At 34.0% G+C, this 15,027-nt stretch overlaps 1 long non-coding RNA gene across 1 annotated transcript; it reads left to right on the forward strand.

Annotated features, from left to right (window-relative positions):
- The first annotated feature begins 11,023 nt into the window (after positions 1–11,023).
- Positions 11,024–12,865, forward strand: LOC140175336 (uncharacterized). Its single transcript, XR_011865902.1, has 2 exons — positions 11,024–11,363; positions 12,542–12,865. It is a non-coding gene; the product is annotated as an uncharacterized lncRNA (long non-coding RNA).
- The last annotated feature ends 2,162 nt before the right edge of the window (positions 12,866–15,027 follow it).

A 15,027-nucleotide genomic window follows, 5' to 3' on the forward strand; every position in this document is an offset into this window, starting at 1 on the left:
GTCAACTTTCATCTCAGCCATCTGGCTTAGATTCACAATTCATAGTCAGCCATCCGGCTCATAACATATTTCGTAATCAGCCATAATTCATTATCATACATAGCCATTCCGGCTCATAACAAATAGCACTTCCACCATCCAACATCATCAAATTCATAAAATCATCATTTAAGTCATAAATCACTTTTTCTCAATTCACTTCACTTTGAAATCAAATTTCAACTTTTTTCAGTCTTGGCTTTAAAGATCTCATTTCTCAAATCATCCCAGACTCATAAGTCACTTTTACTCAAAGTAAGTTCCCTTTTTAAAAACAAATCCATCATCGGCATCCTCTTTCCAAAACTTCCAAAACTATGGTAAGTTAAAGATTCATTTTGAAATATTCAAAATCATCCATCCAACAACGGGATTTTATAACAAAAGTCCCTCGGCAGAGTCTCAAATCTTTAGGGAAGGACAACCTATCTCAATTCCTTAAAAACTCATTGAAACTCTTAAAATCATAAATTCTTGGTTCAAGTAAATAAAAACTGAATTTATTATAAAACCGAGTCATACAAAATTACAAGTTCCAACCCAATCTAAAAATCAATTCACTTGGAACGGAACCAATCCATTTGAATCAAATCACTTTCAGATTTCTTCTTGAAACCAATCCTCTAACCTCTTCCAAAATGTCTCAAACGTAATTATTCAATCCAAAGTCTAATTTTCTTTAAAATTACTAAAAGCTCCTCTGAACGAAAATCTTTAAGTCCAACCAAGAGCAAAAGCCCTTTTTATATTAAAATCAATATTAGAACCTAATTCTTTCCTTTAATGGTTCAAATGATAAAATAATTTATTTTTAAATAAGTCGAACTCAAGACACGTAGTTTTCTTAAATAAATTATGCTTGAAAACATAAGTATTTTCTTAATAAATCAAATAATACAATTTCTCAAATCCAAACCTTTCTAAATAACTTTTCAAACAAAGTCTAGGATTTTTTATAGAAATTTTGGCAGGACCTTCCCTAAAACTTGGACTTTGCCACCCGGTTCGGGTCCTAACTAAACCGTTCTACAATCCTTTTCAACGGTCCAAATCCAAAATCAGTTCAAGAGCAAGCTAAATTTTTTTATTTTTTTAGCATGTTTAATAAATTTTTAGTAGTAAAAATAAATGGACTAGAAAAATAGAAAAAATTGAGAAGATATAATTTAAATCTTTTTTAAAAGATTAATTTTTTAAAAAATATTTTTTACATAATAAATAAACAAAAAAGTACTTTTATATTATTATACCCAAACATATGTGATAGATAAAATGATCTTTTTGCATGAAATATCCAAATATAAAATTAATTTTACTTTTCTATAAAATCTTTTAAAAAATGAGAGCTCAAAAATATATTTTTTTAAAAGTTCACCCAAACAAATTCTACCTTATACTATCTCTAATTTAATATCTATTTATCTATCATTTTATGACGTATTTTATTTAAATGAATATTCTAAAAATTAATTTTAATTTGTTAATCCTTTGGTATAATAAGAATTTGATTGGTGTTTAAAAATTATCATTATTATTTTACTGTTCAATTAAATAATAGAGGAATGTGGACACTAAACTGAATAAGGGTTAGGGTTTAGAGAGAGAGTAACTCCGTAGGTACTCCGTAGGTATTCTGTTGGTACCCCTGAGAGTATGAGAGCACGAGAGGGAGGGCAAGCACGGTGGAAAAACACAGGATGGGATAGAGTTAGGCACTCACAGATTGATAAAGATCTGCGAATTTAGAATCGAGAAGAGTATCAACGTTTGGAAAAAGAGTATCAACGACATATATTTGTCTCGTAAGCAGAAGAACAGACGGATCTACTTATTTGCTTTCATAAGGTATACTACGAAGGGAGGGGCACTCAAAGCAATACAGGAGATGAACCGAATGCGATTGCGGGGTAAAGAGATCTTTGTGGGAGAGGCTAAGTATCGGATATAGTTTGATGATAAGGCAAAATATGTTACAGAAAATGCAGCTAATACTAGATATCTTCAGAAGAGTTTAATTGGCTATGGGAACCACCAAGTGACCGTGGCTAGTTTGAACAGCGTGAAGCAAACAGGAGAGGCAAGTAGAGTAGAATACAGCAAAGAGTTGGAAGTTGGCTTCCGTGCTAAATCATGGGAGATACCATTATAGATGGGGTGGGACATGGCAATGGAGATGGTGACACAGGAACTGGCAGACAAACAGAAAATGGATAGAAGGGTCATTACCCTCGAAGAACTGGATGAATGGCGTACGAAAATTTTGGTAAATTTAAAAAAAGCAACAGAAACTGATCTTGGAGGATGTGCGGGTCGAGTAACCCAACCCAGATGTGGAACATGGGATGTACTCCAGTGTAGAAGCATGGTACCGCCTGGGGATGGGAAGGGGATTGGAATTAATCACAGTCTTGCTACCGTAAGGTGCGACGGTGACTTTTATCATACTGCGCTTTCACAAGGAATTCTTGGCACCCGCTGCGGGTGGTGGTGCAGGGGATGAGATGCATTGGACAGTGATAAGGGAGGAGGGTGTTGGGTATCACGCAGCTGTGGTGGATAACGTGAATCATAATAACGACGCGGAATATGGTGGAGGAGTGGTAGAGATAGAAGTTGGCCGGCAGAAGGTCAGCGGTGGTGCCAGCGGAAATGCTTGGAAAGCGTTGCGGTCACGGTGAATGATGAGTTTGACATTGGCGGTATCGTGAAGGAGCATGATGGTGTTGGAAGGCACAAACTAGTGCCAACAGTGAAAACCTCTATGGTAATAAAGGTAAATAGCGTAGGGATGAATGATTTCTCTTGTGCGGGGATGCTTCATGCGGTCAACAACTCTGTGATAGATAGCGACAATCTATTGGATGGGGAAGAAGGGGAAAGAATAATAGGGAGCTTGAATGAAACTAATGCCATATCACATACGGTTCACGAAAGTCTGGACGGGAGTGTAAATAAGAACATCGTTACAAGATTGGTAAGGGATGATGGAGTAGAGAAAGCAGATTCAGGGGGTGAGGATACTCTGAGAGAGAGAGAGAACATACTTTGAAGCCGATGGGGCGGTCAGAAACTTGGAGGATGTTGGAAATTTTGAAAATGATGTAATCAGTGATCAGAATATTGTGAGGCAAATAAAAAGCTAGGATGAAGACTTGATTGAAAACAGAGTTGCTTGGGCCTTGGCAATGGAATCAGGGGCTATCCCATATGATGAGGAAGACGACATAATGGCAGCTCTTCAACCTCAGAATGAAGTGCTTGTACAGAAACGAAGGCAAGCAAAGTAAAAGGAGAAAGCAAGAAGGAGCCGGCCTAAAAATCGGAATAAGGTGTGTAATAATGTGCTTAAATGATTATAGTTTTTGGAATGTGAGGGATATTGGGGGTGTTGGAAAAGTGGGTATGGTTAAAAATTTTAAGAGAAAAAATAATGTAAATATACTAGGCTTGATAGAGACAAAAAAGAATGAAGTTACTAAGTTTGACGTTGTGCAAATTTGGGGAAATGATGCGGTGGATTGGGAATATGTGGGTTCCGAAGGGGCTTCTGGAGGTCTATTGTTAATGTGGGACAAAATAATTTTTAAGTTGAGTAAATGTTATAAAGGAGAGAGGTGGTTGTGTGTAGAAGGGGTGTTGATGAGCAATAATTTTCATTGTGCGTTTTGTTTGGTATATGGTCCGCATGTCAGGGAGGAGAAGCTAACTGTGTGGGAGGAGTTGAGTTTTATTACTGGAGTATGCCAGGTCCCCATTTGTTATATGGGTGATTTTAATGAGATTGTGAGAGTAGATGAAAGAAAAGGAGCTAATGCTTTAACAGCATCAGCGGAAGATTTTAGAGACTGGATCTGGGATATGGAGTTAGTGGATTTAGAACTGAATGATCGCAAATTTACATGGTTTAGAGGCCAATCTTGCAGTCGCATTGATAGAGTCTTTGTTAGCCTGGAATGGCTTGAACAGTTTCCTGAGATACGGCTTAAAGGTGGGCCAAGAGGTTTATCTGATCATTGTCCTTTGATAGTGGAAGATAGTAGATTAAGAGAAGGGTTGAGGCCATTTCGAAGTCTGAATTCTTGGTTCACACATGACGGTTTTCTCAGAATGGTGAAGGAGGAATGGAGGGGTCTAGGTGAGGTTCAATTTACTAAAAAGTTGAAGGCTTTGACGATACCTTTGAGTAGATGGCACAAGGAGAAGTTTGGTGATATTGATTTGAAGGTACAACAGTTGGAAGATGAAATCAAGAAGTTGGATGATTTGGCTAGTGATGGAGTTTATGATAGGACTATGGAGGCAAGAAGGAGAGCTCTAGTTAGCTTCTATAAGCGTTGGTATATCAGGAAGGAAATCCATTGGAAGCAGATGTCAAGGTCCCGACATGCTAAGTACATGGATAAGAACACTAGATATTTTCATAATTTAGCCTCAGCAAGAAGAAGAAATAATCGGATTGATGCGTTGGTGATAAGTGGTAGATTGGTGAGGAATTAAGCCAGGATAAAGAGTGCAATAAGAGATTTTTACAAGAACTTGTATAATCAGGAAGCGTCACCTTTGGTAGGTATTCGGGATGGTCTAGTTAACAAGATACAGGAAGAGGATGCTACAGACTTAAAGAGGATGCCTTCAGCTAACGAAATAAAAGAATCAGTTTGGGATTGCGAGTCGTCTAAGGCCCCTGGCTGTGATGGCTACAATATGAACTTCATAAAGAAGTGTTGGGGGAAAATTGGTACTGAGTTTACTGCAGCTGTCATGGATTTCTTCCAGTCAGCTACGGTACCAAGAGATTCTAATGTTACATGGGTGGCTCTGGCTCCGAAGTTTGTGGGAGCAAGGGAGATTAAAGATCTTCAGCCGATTAGCATGGTAGGGTGTGTGTATAAGGTCATTTCAAAGGTGTTGGTGCGGAGAATGAGAAGGGTAATACCTGACTTAGTAGGGGAGACTCAGAGTGCGTTTGTGCAGGGGAGGAAGATTCATGATGGGGCTTTAATTACGTGCAAAACTGTGCAATGGTTGAAGCAAAGAAAGAAGAAATCGGCAATAATCGAATTAGACTTTCAAAAAGCTTACGATAGAGTCAAATGAAAATTTGTGGATATTGTACTTCAGAAAATGGGCTTTGGGCAAAGATGGCGAAGGTGGATCAAGAAATGTGTGTGCACAGCGTCTATGTCACTTTTGATAAATGGCTCGCCTTCTAAATCTTTTAAGATGGAACGGGGCTTACGACAAGGGGATCCTCTTTCTCCGTTTCTTTTTGTTTTTGTTGTTGAGGTCCTTCATAGGATGATAGGAGAGGCAGTAAGACATGGAAGGATCTCTCCTTTGTTGGTTGGAAAAGATAATATTGAGTTGTCTCACTTGCAATTTGCGGATGACACAATACTTTTTTGCCCCCCGAAGGAGGAGACTATTTGCAATTATAAGCGGCTTCTACGGTGTTTTGAGATGATGTCTGCCTTGAGTATTAACTTTGATAAATCTAGTTGGATTCCGGTTAATTGCGAGCGAGAGTGTCACAAAGGATGTGTATCTTATTGGGGTGTAAGGAAGCAACGTTGCCAGTCAAATGTCTTGGTATTTCTTTGGGATCGAATCCGAAATTGGTCAATACATGGAAACCTATTATAGACAAAGTAGAAGAGAAACTTAATCTGTGGAAAGCCAAAATGATTAATAAAGCTGGTAAGTTGGTACTCATCAAATCTGTGCTTAATAGTATGCCGGTTTACTATCTTAGCTTATATAAGATGCCCAGAGATAAGTTTATATCTTTGCGAAGGAGGTTCTTGTGGAGTAATGAGGACGGAAGGGATGGGGTACCTTTGGTAAGGTGGGATATTGTGCAAGCTCCAAAACGCTTCGGGGGTTTGGGCGTGGGCGATGCAGTGCTCCGGAATACAGCGTTGTTGTTCAAGTGGTGGTGGCAGTTTTCAAAGGAGAATTGCCCATTATGGAAGAAAATTGTGTGCTCCTGCAATGACTTGAAGGCAAATGTCCTTCTTTCTTGTCAGCAAATTCCTAATACAAAGGGTCCGTGGAAGGACATTTGTCAATTGCAGATAAGAGAACAGCAAGCGAGAGATAAGATGGTCAGAGGGTTATCATTAGAGTTAGAAGATGGTAGAAGAATTCGTTTCTGGGAAGATAAGTGGCTACCATATGATGTGTTGCAGGATGTATTTCCAAGGTTTTTCTCGATTTCAAATCAAGTCGGATCTGTTATAGGGGATTGTAGGTTCTGGGATGGGCTGGAGTGGATATGGAACTTTCATTGGAGAAGGGTACTATTCCAATGGGAGTTAGAATTAGTTAACCAACTTCATGGAGTTCTACAATCTGTCAGGTTAACAAGTGAGAGGGAGGACAGAATAGTATGAAAATTTGATAGATCAGGAGTTTACTCTACTAACTCATTTGTGCAGGCTTTGTAGGCTGAGACTCTCCCGGAAGACATTACGAGTTATAGTTTCACTAGATCTATATGAAGAGGACTAGTACCACAAAGAGTTGAGCTATTCACCTGGTTTGTGTTAGTTGGTATGGTCAATACTAAAGAAGGATTGATTGGATTGGGCATTATTGATCACAGGGATATGATTTGTGTTTTATGTAAAAAAGAAACTGAGAATGATTTCTACTTATTCATTGTCTGTGAGTTTACGTGGCAGGTGTGGTGTGCTTGGATATACGCCTATAATAAATTTTGGTCTATTCCAGGAACCATTAAGCAACACTTTGAGAGTTGGATAGGAGCTCCTGTAAGAAAAGTCGAACGTAACAGGTGGCTGATTGGTTTTTTTGCTATTATTTGGAATACGTGGTTGGAAAGGAATGCCAGGATTTTCAAGAATCAAGAAACATGCGTTGCGGAAGTTATTACCAAGTCGATTAGGAGCTACAAAGAGTGGGTTGGCTTTGTTCAGTCTAGTTGTTGATGGCAATGTCGGAGATAACTTCAGTTTTTTTGTTTAGTATTTGTATTGTAACTCTGGACTTTCTAAATGCTCCACTTTACTGTGTTGAGCTTCTTATTTAAAAAAAATAATAGAGGAATGTGTAACAATATTTTGTAATTATTTTTATAATTTAAATATTAATTAAAATTAATATTTTAATATATACAAATGTTATTGCATAATAATTAATCTTAAAAATAAAAAATATTTTGTATGCATTTATTTGTTTCTTATTTAAAAACAAAAAATTTTACTTGTTATTTTTTTAAATTTTAAATTGATTTTGTTTCTGAATTTTGGTGTGAAATATAATTTTTAAAAATATAGGTTAAAAAATTCAAAATAAAATCAATTTAACATTTTAAAAATGGCAAGAGTAGCTTTTTAATTTTAAATAAAAAATATATAAATACATACAAAATATTTTTTATTTTGTAAGATTAATTATTATGCAATAATTTTTTTATAATATTAAAAAATTTTACTAAAATATTAATTTTAATTGCAAAATATAAAATACTTAAATTATAAAAATAATTATAAAATATTATTATGCACTAACATGATTTTTAAACAGCAATCAAATTTTTATTATACTACACATTTAATTAATTAAAATTATTTTTTAGTATATTTATTTTAATAAATAATATCATAGAATGATAGAAAGATAAATATTAAATTAGAGAGATATGATAAGATAATGAAAAAAAGTAAAAAAAGATATATAAACTGTTATACTCTCTAACCATTTATAATAATAGTTAATTTTTATATAAATCTTTACATCTTGTAAAAGTTTTTTATAATAGTTAATTTTTACATAAATATCAATATCATGTAGCAGTTTATAATAATAGTCAATTTTCATAAAAAATTTATATTCTATAATAATTTACGTATAATTTTGAAATTATATAAATTAAATAGGATCAAAATATAACAATTTTAAAAAATTACATTCGGATAAAATTGATCCATCTTTTTATTTATTTATTTACGCAATTTGCTCTATTGTTATGATCCAGCATCAGCCATCCAGGTGTTGTATGACCAATTATTTTTCAAATATCTTTAACTTCTTTATGTTTTTACACTACATGTCAATATGTCATCAGCACTACTTGCTAAAAAATAAACAAAGAAAAAAAAAGGAAAAACAGATAGAGGGTGGGCATGGCAAATTAAAGGACAAAAACTTTCAAGTTGCTATTAAAATAAAGAAAAATAGTAAAATTAGTCCCTAAAAATTTATTCATTTTTTAAATTAATTTTTAAACATTTTTTTAATCAAATTTTTTTTAATAATTTTAAATTAATCATGTTAGTCTTTCCGTCACTTTTATGATTAACGGTGTTAAATTTTGTTGATGTTGTAAGTTAAGTAGTATTAAAACACACACTTAGTAGTTTTAATTGACTATTAACATAAATTAGTTTATAAAATTAAACCAAATCAAATCATAAATTGAGAGATTCCAATGACTCAAGTTTTTTCTTCAATTAGATTTTGATATAATCTAATTTCATAAACTTATTATATGTATATTAGAATGTCACTTAATATGCTACATTAACAAATTTTAATACTGTTAACAAAAAAAATTAACAAAAAAATTAACATAATTAATTTAAAATTTTTAAAAAACAAATTTAATTAAAATTGATTTTTTAAAAAATTAATTTAAAAAATAAATAATCTTTCAAAAATTAATTTAATTATTTACTCCTAAAATATCCTAAATGAAAGGAATTAGCAAGACACTTTGATTTCAGCACAATAGCAACATTATTTTGGGGGATTTGTACAAGGATTTGACCTCTCATCTGAAAATATATATAAAGTGGAGGCCCCACAAATAAATATGAAGCATTATTGATTTATAGGCCTGCTTCAGAGGTAATGACTCTACTGCAATGTGTTTCCACCACTCTTCAATTCCCCCTCTTTACTTGGCCTTTTTCTTCCTTTGCCTAGGCCAATTACAATGCAAGGCTTGTCTTTTCAAATCAGCAATTTTCATGCACAATAACATAAATGATTATCAGCAATATAATATGGTATAATGAAAAACAAAATACAGACATTTAATGTGTATTTAAAGTTGATAGAATATCATTTTTATTGTTTCTAAAATATATTATTTTTATTGGATTTTTTTATTTATAAATAAAACAAATATTTTGTTTACCAATATACATATTAATGAATACATTTAAGTTTGTCTGCTTAAGTAAGTGTTAAGAATTCGAATTTCATCTTGTGTATACAGTAATCTATTAGCCAACGATACAATAAACTCTTAAATAGGAATTTGGATCTTTTAAAATTTAAATTTTCACTTTAGAGAATAAAATGAAATCTCTCACCATTAAATATTTTCTTTCTCATGTATTCTCTTGATTCTACCTATAAAATAAATAGTAATAGATCATACTTTACTCTCTAAAGTTAAATTCAAAATTTAGAGGATCCAAATCTCTTAAATAAAGTTTAAATCCTGCGACAGATTAGTCTTTAGTCTATCGGATAAGAACATAAGTATTTTACGCGTTGCATATTTCAATAAATAAAATATTTAATTTAAATAAAAAATTCAAATTTTGTTCTTTTACTACTAATAAAAATTTTTCATACAACTTATAGTTAATTAAGAACGAAAATTAAATAATAGTTTGATTAATTTTAAAATACCCATTAAGTATGTTTTACAAATATGCAAGAATTATTTATCAATTTATTATATGAGCACATATATTAATTATTATTTGATAATCTTATGGAGATAAAAAAAATAAGTTTATCTTATTTAGTATTCATTAATTTTAACATTAATTAATAAATATTAATAAAATAAATATGAATTATTTTTGATTAATTGTTTTATTATCAAATATTTTTGTTATTATTAATTGTATCCAGATAATTATCCCTTAAATGTAGTATAAATTATTCTTAGGGGAAAAGGATTCGAGGAAGATTAAAGAATAACTAAATTGCACGTTTCTGTAAATCGATTTGATAGAAGATAATATATATATATATAAAGAAAAAAGATAATATCATTTCTATCAAGAGCATTGTTTAAATTATATAACTCAAATAACATAATTTTTTCATATTCAATTAAGAGGTTGTGGGTTCAAATTTTCTATCTTTGATAAAAAAAAATTATATAACTAACAACTGAATTTCAAATAATAAAATGTTAAAATACTATCTAATTATAATTGTCTTTTAAGATGTAACACTTAATTTAAAAATCAACAAAGTTAGTTGAATAAAAATAGAAAAGGTAAACTGTTTGAGAAAAGAGCCATACTTTAACAATTATTAGTAATAACTAATAAGGATGTGTAGCAACCCTCAATTTTAAAAAAATAAAATAAAATAAAATAAAATATAAATATAAATAAGTTATAATTTATTTTATAAAATTAGAATTCCTTATTTTAAAAAAAATTATTATTTTTATTATTAGTAATTGAACTAATTTTATAATAATTTGAATTTAATCAAAACTATATTATTATTATTATTATTATTATTATTATTATTATTATTATTATTATTATTATTATTATAAACATTGGATATAATTTTCATGAATATTATATGTATTATAAGTTTATATAATTTTACTCCCTAGTATTATAAATTTACTGTTGTTATTATATTTATTACGTTACTATTATTATTACTATTATTACGTTTATTATTATTATTATTACATGATTATCATTACTATTACTAGTATTATTATTACTATTATTAATTATAAAACATGAAAGTGAAAGGCGGTTTATAATTTACATTAAGTTACATATATATTATTATCATCATTATATATGGGATTGTGTGTATATATATATCATAAGGCTTGTATAATAATAAAAAAAGCCAAGGCGGTGGCTTATAGGCTTCCTTAAGCCATATATATATATATATATATATATATATATATATATATATATATATATATATATATATGTGTGTGTGTGTGTGTGTGTGTGGAAGAGCGTAAGAGAACGAGGAAAAAGAAAAAAAAAGGAAGAGCGTAGCCGAGAGAAAAAAAAAAAGGAAACTTAAACCCCACCAAACTTCTGGCTTTGATTTTTTGAAATTCGTAACTCCAATCAAAAATCTAATCCGGTAAGAATATTCGTAACCTCCTCCTCTACACGTTGGTACCATTTTTTATTAGTGGAAGTTGACAGTGACGTAACTCCTCTTTCTTTTGAATTTGGCCAACGGGAGTTTTAGGAGGCATAAACGATTCTGGACATTTTCTTCTTCAATAGCTCAGTCAAAAAGCTTTTCCGGAGCTTTGAATATTTTGATTCCGTACGAAGGTATGGTTTTGGTTTCTCGTAGTTAATGTTTAATGTCACGTGAAAACTTAGGCTAGAAGACCTTAAGATAGGAATGAAATGAATGAATATTTGATGGATTGTGTATATGGTATAAAATGTGAGGTTTAGCTGTTGTCAATAATTTGCTGTTGAAGTTGGTCGATTTGAAAAAAGATTTAATATTGGTATTTGTTTGATTATGAAATAATTTGTTACTGGAAATGATTTGAGTGACTGAGAGGTGTTTGGTTTGATAGTTGGGACCCTTGAAGGGTGGCAGAAATTTGAGTCTTAGAGGAGATATTGCCAAAATTTCTTTAAGAATTGGAGTTTTGATTTGAGGTAATATTTTAAAAGGGAAAGAGATTATTATGTGGCTTGTGTATTTGAGACTATTTGTTGACCCTCTGTCGCAAGATGTGACCGGGCACTTTAACTCCCCGGATTCCCCCATGGGCATGCATATATATATATATATTGAATATTATATTGAGCTTGGAGTTCGTCTCCATGGAATACTATATTATTGAGCTTGGAGTTCGACTCCATGGAATACTATACTATTGAGCTTGGAGTGTAACTCCATGGAATATTATATTTGAGCTTGGAGTTTGACTCCATGGAATATTATTGAGCTTGGGGATGCGCGCACAAAGGGACTGTCCAATGGTTAACTACCAGGACTTGTCGGGTTGGCTGTATAACCGACAGATGAGACTCATCAGCCATAGGACAGGCATACATCATATGCATTTGTTTGTTTGCTTGAGTGTGCATTGTTTTGGTTTGCTTAACTGTTTAATTCTGCTTATCCGCTACTTGTTCTACTTGCTGTAAATGCTTCTCTACCTGTGCTTTTCTTGCTTGAACTATATGTGTATGTTTTCTGAGAAATCCTTCTTGGCGAAGGTGTGAGGAGAGAGGATTGTTCCACCAATGATTCGGAGGATTAGAGGAGACAGAACGTGAATTATTAGGTTAAAGTTAGATTCAGAATTAGAACACCTTAGACAACTTACCTAATTTCTGGTTTAGTTGAATTCTTAAGCTGAAATCTGAGTGTCAAACTTTTAGGAATGCCTCTGGCTTTCCCGAGACCTTTTATATTAACTATGCGGGCACCTTTACCATACTGAGAACCTCCGGTTCTCATCCCATACTATGTTGTTGTTTTTCAGATGTAGGTCGAGAGACACCTCATTGAGCATTTGGGTATCCTCCTTACGAGCGAAGAACTGTCTTTTGGACTGTCATATTTTGTTTTAGGCTATGTATATATGTTTATAGAATCTCCGCATGTATATTTTGTGTTTTGTCCCTCCTAGAGATCGACTTGGAGATACAGGAGTTTATTTTGTGGTTTGAGTTTTATTTTGGGTTGTATATATACATAATTATATACTCTGGTCGGCCTTAGCTTCGCAGGTCGAGTCTGGAGCTTGCTATCTGAGTTTTGGAACTCTGATATGTATATATATGTGTTCAGTTATCTTTCGATTTTACCTGTCCGTTTTACGAATGTCCATGCGAGTGTGTCACGATTTTCTGTTTACCAATTTGTTTAGCTTGTTCTTCAAGGCTCCTAGATATGATTTCACCCAACTATATCTATGTAGATATCATTTTCTTTTAGAGGTCGTAATACCTTGCCACCTCTGCTTTACGACTTAAGCGTAAGGCCCTGTGTGGTAGGGTGTTACATTATGGTATCAGAGCAGTTCGTTCCTATAGAGCCTGAGGGATGGACTGATTATGCTTCTGGGCTTACTCTGGGTGTGTGTATGTGCTATTAGAATATCTGATTGATATATGTGGCATAAACGTTCATGAGCATGCATTTGGAACTTGAAGCATTAGACTTGCGATATTGAGACTGATCAACTTAATATCACTTGTTTGGTGTGTGAAGGGACCAGATGTCGACTCACGGACGCGGTCGCGGCCGAGGTAGAGGTAGGATAGGCACTTTTACTCCTGGCCTGGCAGGGAATGATCCAGTAGACTTCATGGCTACCCTGGGAAATATGGCTGCGGCTATGCAGGCGACAGCCGAGGCACTAGGTAATCAGATAAACCAGGGTAATCACGGAAACAATAATGATGAGGATGGTCCCATGACACTTGCTACATTTCTGAAAGTTCACCCTCCGACCTTTAGGGGAACCTCAAATCCTACAGATGCAGATAATTGGATTCAAGCTATGGAACGGGCACTGCAGGCTCAGCAGGTTCCTGAGGAGCAATGGGTTGAGTTTGGAACTTATCAGCTGCAGGGTGAGGCTCAGCATTGGTGGCAGGGGACACGACGTATCCTGCAGCCAGATGGCGCTGTGATTCCTTGGGAGGTTTTTTGAACAGAGTTCTACAAGAAATACTTTCCTAATTCAGCCAGAAATGCCAAAGAACTTGAATTGATGCAGTTAAAGCAGGGACAGATGACTGTTGCTGAGTATACTAGCAGGTTTGAGGAGTTATGTCGCTTTTCTCGTATTTGTCAAGGTGCACCTGATGATTTTGCTGAGTGGAAATGTATTAAGTATGAGGGAGGTCTTCGAAGTGATATTCTGAGCTTCGTTGCACCAATGGAGATCAGAGTGTTTTCAGAACTGGTAAACAAAAGTAGAGTTGCTGAGGATTGTCTGAGAAAGGCGACATCAGATAAGAGTGATCAGCGAATTTTTGTTAGGAGAGATCAGGGAAGAAACTTCGCCCCTAGAGGACAAGATTTTAAGTGAGGCGGTTACACCCCACAACCACATTTGGGTCAGAATAACTTCCAGAGATTCAGTAATAATAACAGCCAGGGAAGAGGCAAAGGAAAGCAAGCTCAGACCCCACCGAATGATTTAACTTGTAGGAGGTGTGGAAAGTACCACCCGAATACTCCGTGCAGGGCTGGTTTAGGTGTATGCTATTACTGTGGTGAAGCTGGGCATTTGTCTTGGAATTGTCCAGAAAAGAAGAAGAATCAAGAAGCTGGAAAGGCACAACGTCAGGGACGCGTGTTTACTATGACAGCGGATGGTGCTAGAACCGCAGATACTCCGATTAGAGGTAATCACGCACTGATAATCGAAATTTCCGACTGCCTTGCGTAGTAAATAGCACGTAGCATTTATTGTAGTACATTACCGAGTTGTGAGCCTTGTGATTTTCAATTGAGCGATCGACTAAAAACCTCCGAATGGTGAGACAGAACGATAGTTGGTCAGCCTAGAAAAGTGACTAAATTCTTGGAGAATAATAATAAGAGTGGCGCAGCAATAATGGGTTGAATTATTATGAGTATACAACTTAAGTTATACATAAAGAACCGAAAATGTTGAGAGTTGTGCGGGACAGTTACCTGAAACCCAGAGATGGTAAGTTATGAGGAAGAGACATGACATAGGTTGAACTCGTAATTGATAATCGGTTATGTGTCAAGAGAAAGAGTAAGTTGTGATAGATTTAGTGTCAGAGGCTGAACCAGTTTCGATTGAATTACGAAAGGTGACACCATTAGAATCAGCAGAACCTGGGAGCTAGATGAAGCGAGTATTAGAAGCGATGAACCCGTCGTTCCAATACCAACCTGCCTTATAACCTTTCTGCATCGAGTTTATCTTGTATATTTCGCTTTGCGTAGACTTTTAAGCCATAAGAATATCCTGAATTTGCAAAC

The sequence above is a fragment of the Arachis hypogaea genome, chromosome 9, assembly GCF_003086295.3.
Source record: "Arachis hypogaea cultivar Tifrunner chromosome 9, arahy.Tifrunner.gnm2.J5K5, whole genome shotgun sequence".
Taxonomy (NCBI): Eukaryota; Viridiplantae; Streptophyta; class Magnoliopsida; order Fabales; family Fabaceae; genus Arachis; species Arachis hypogaea.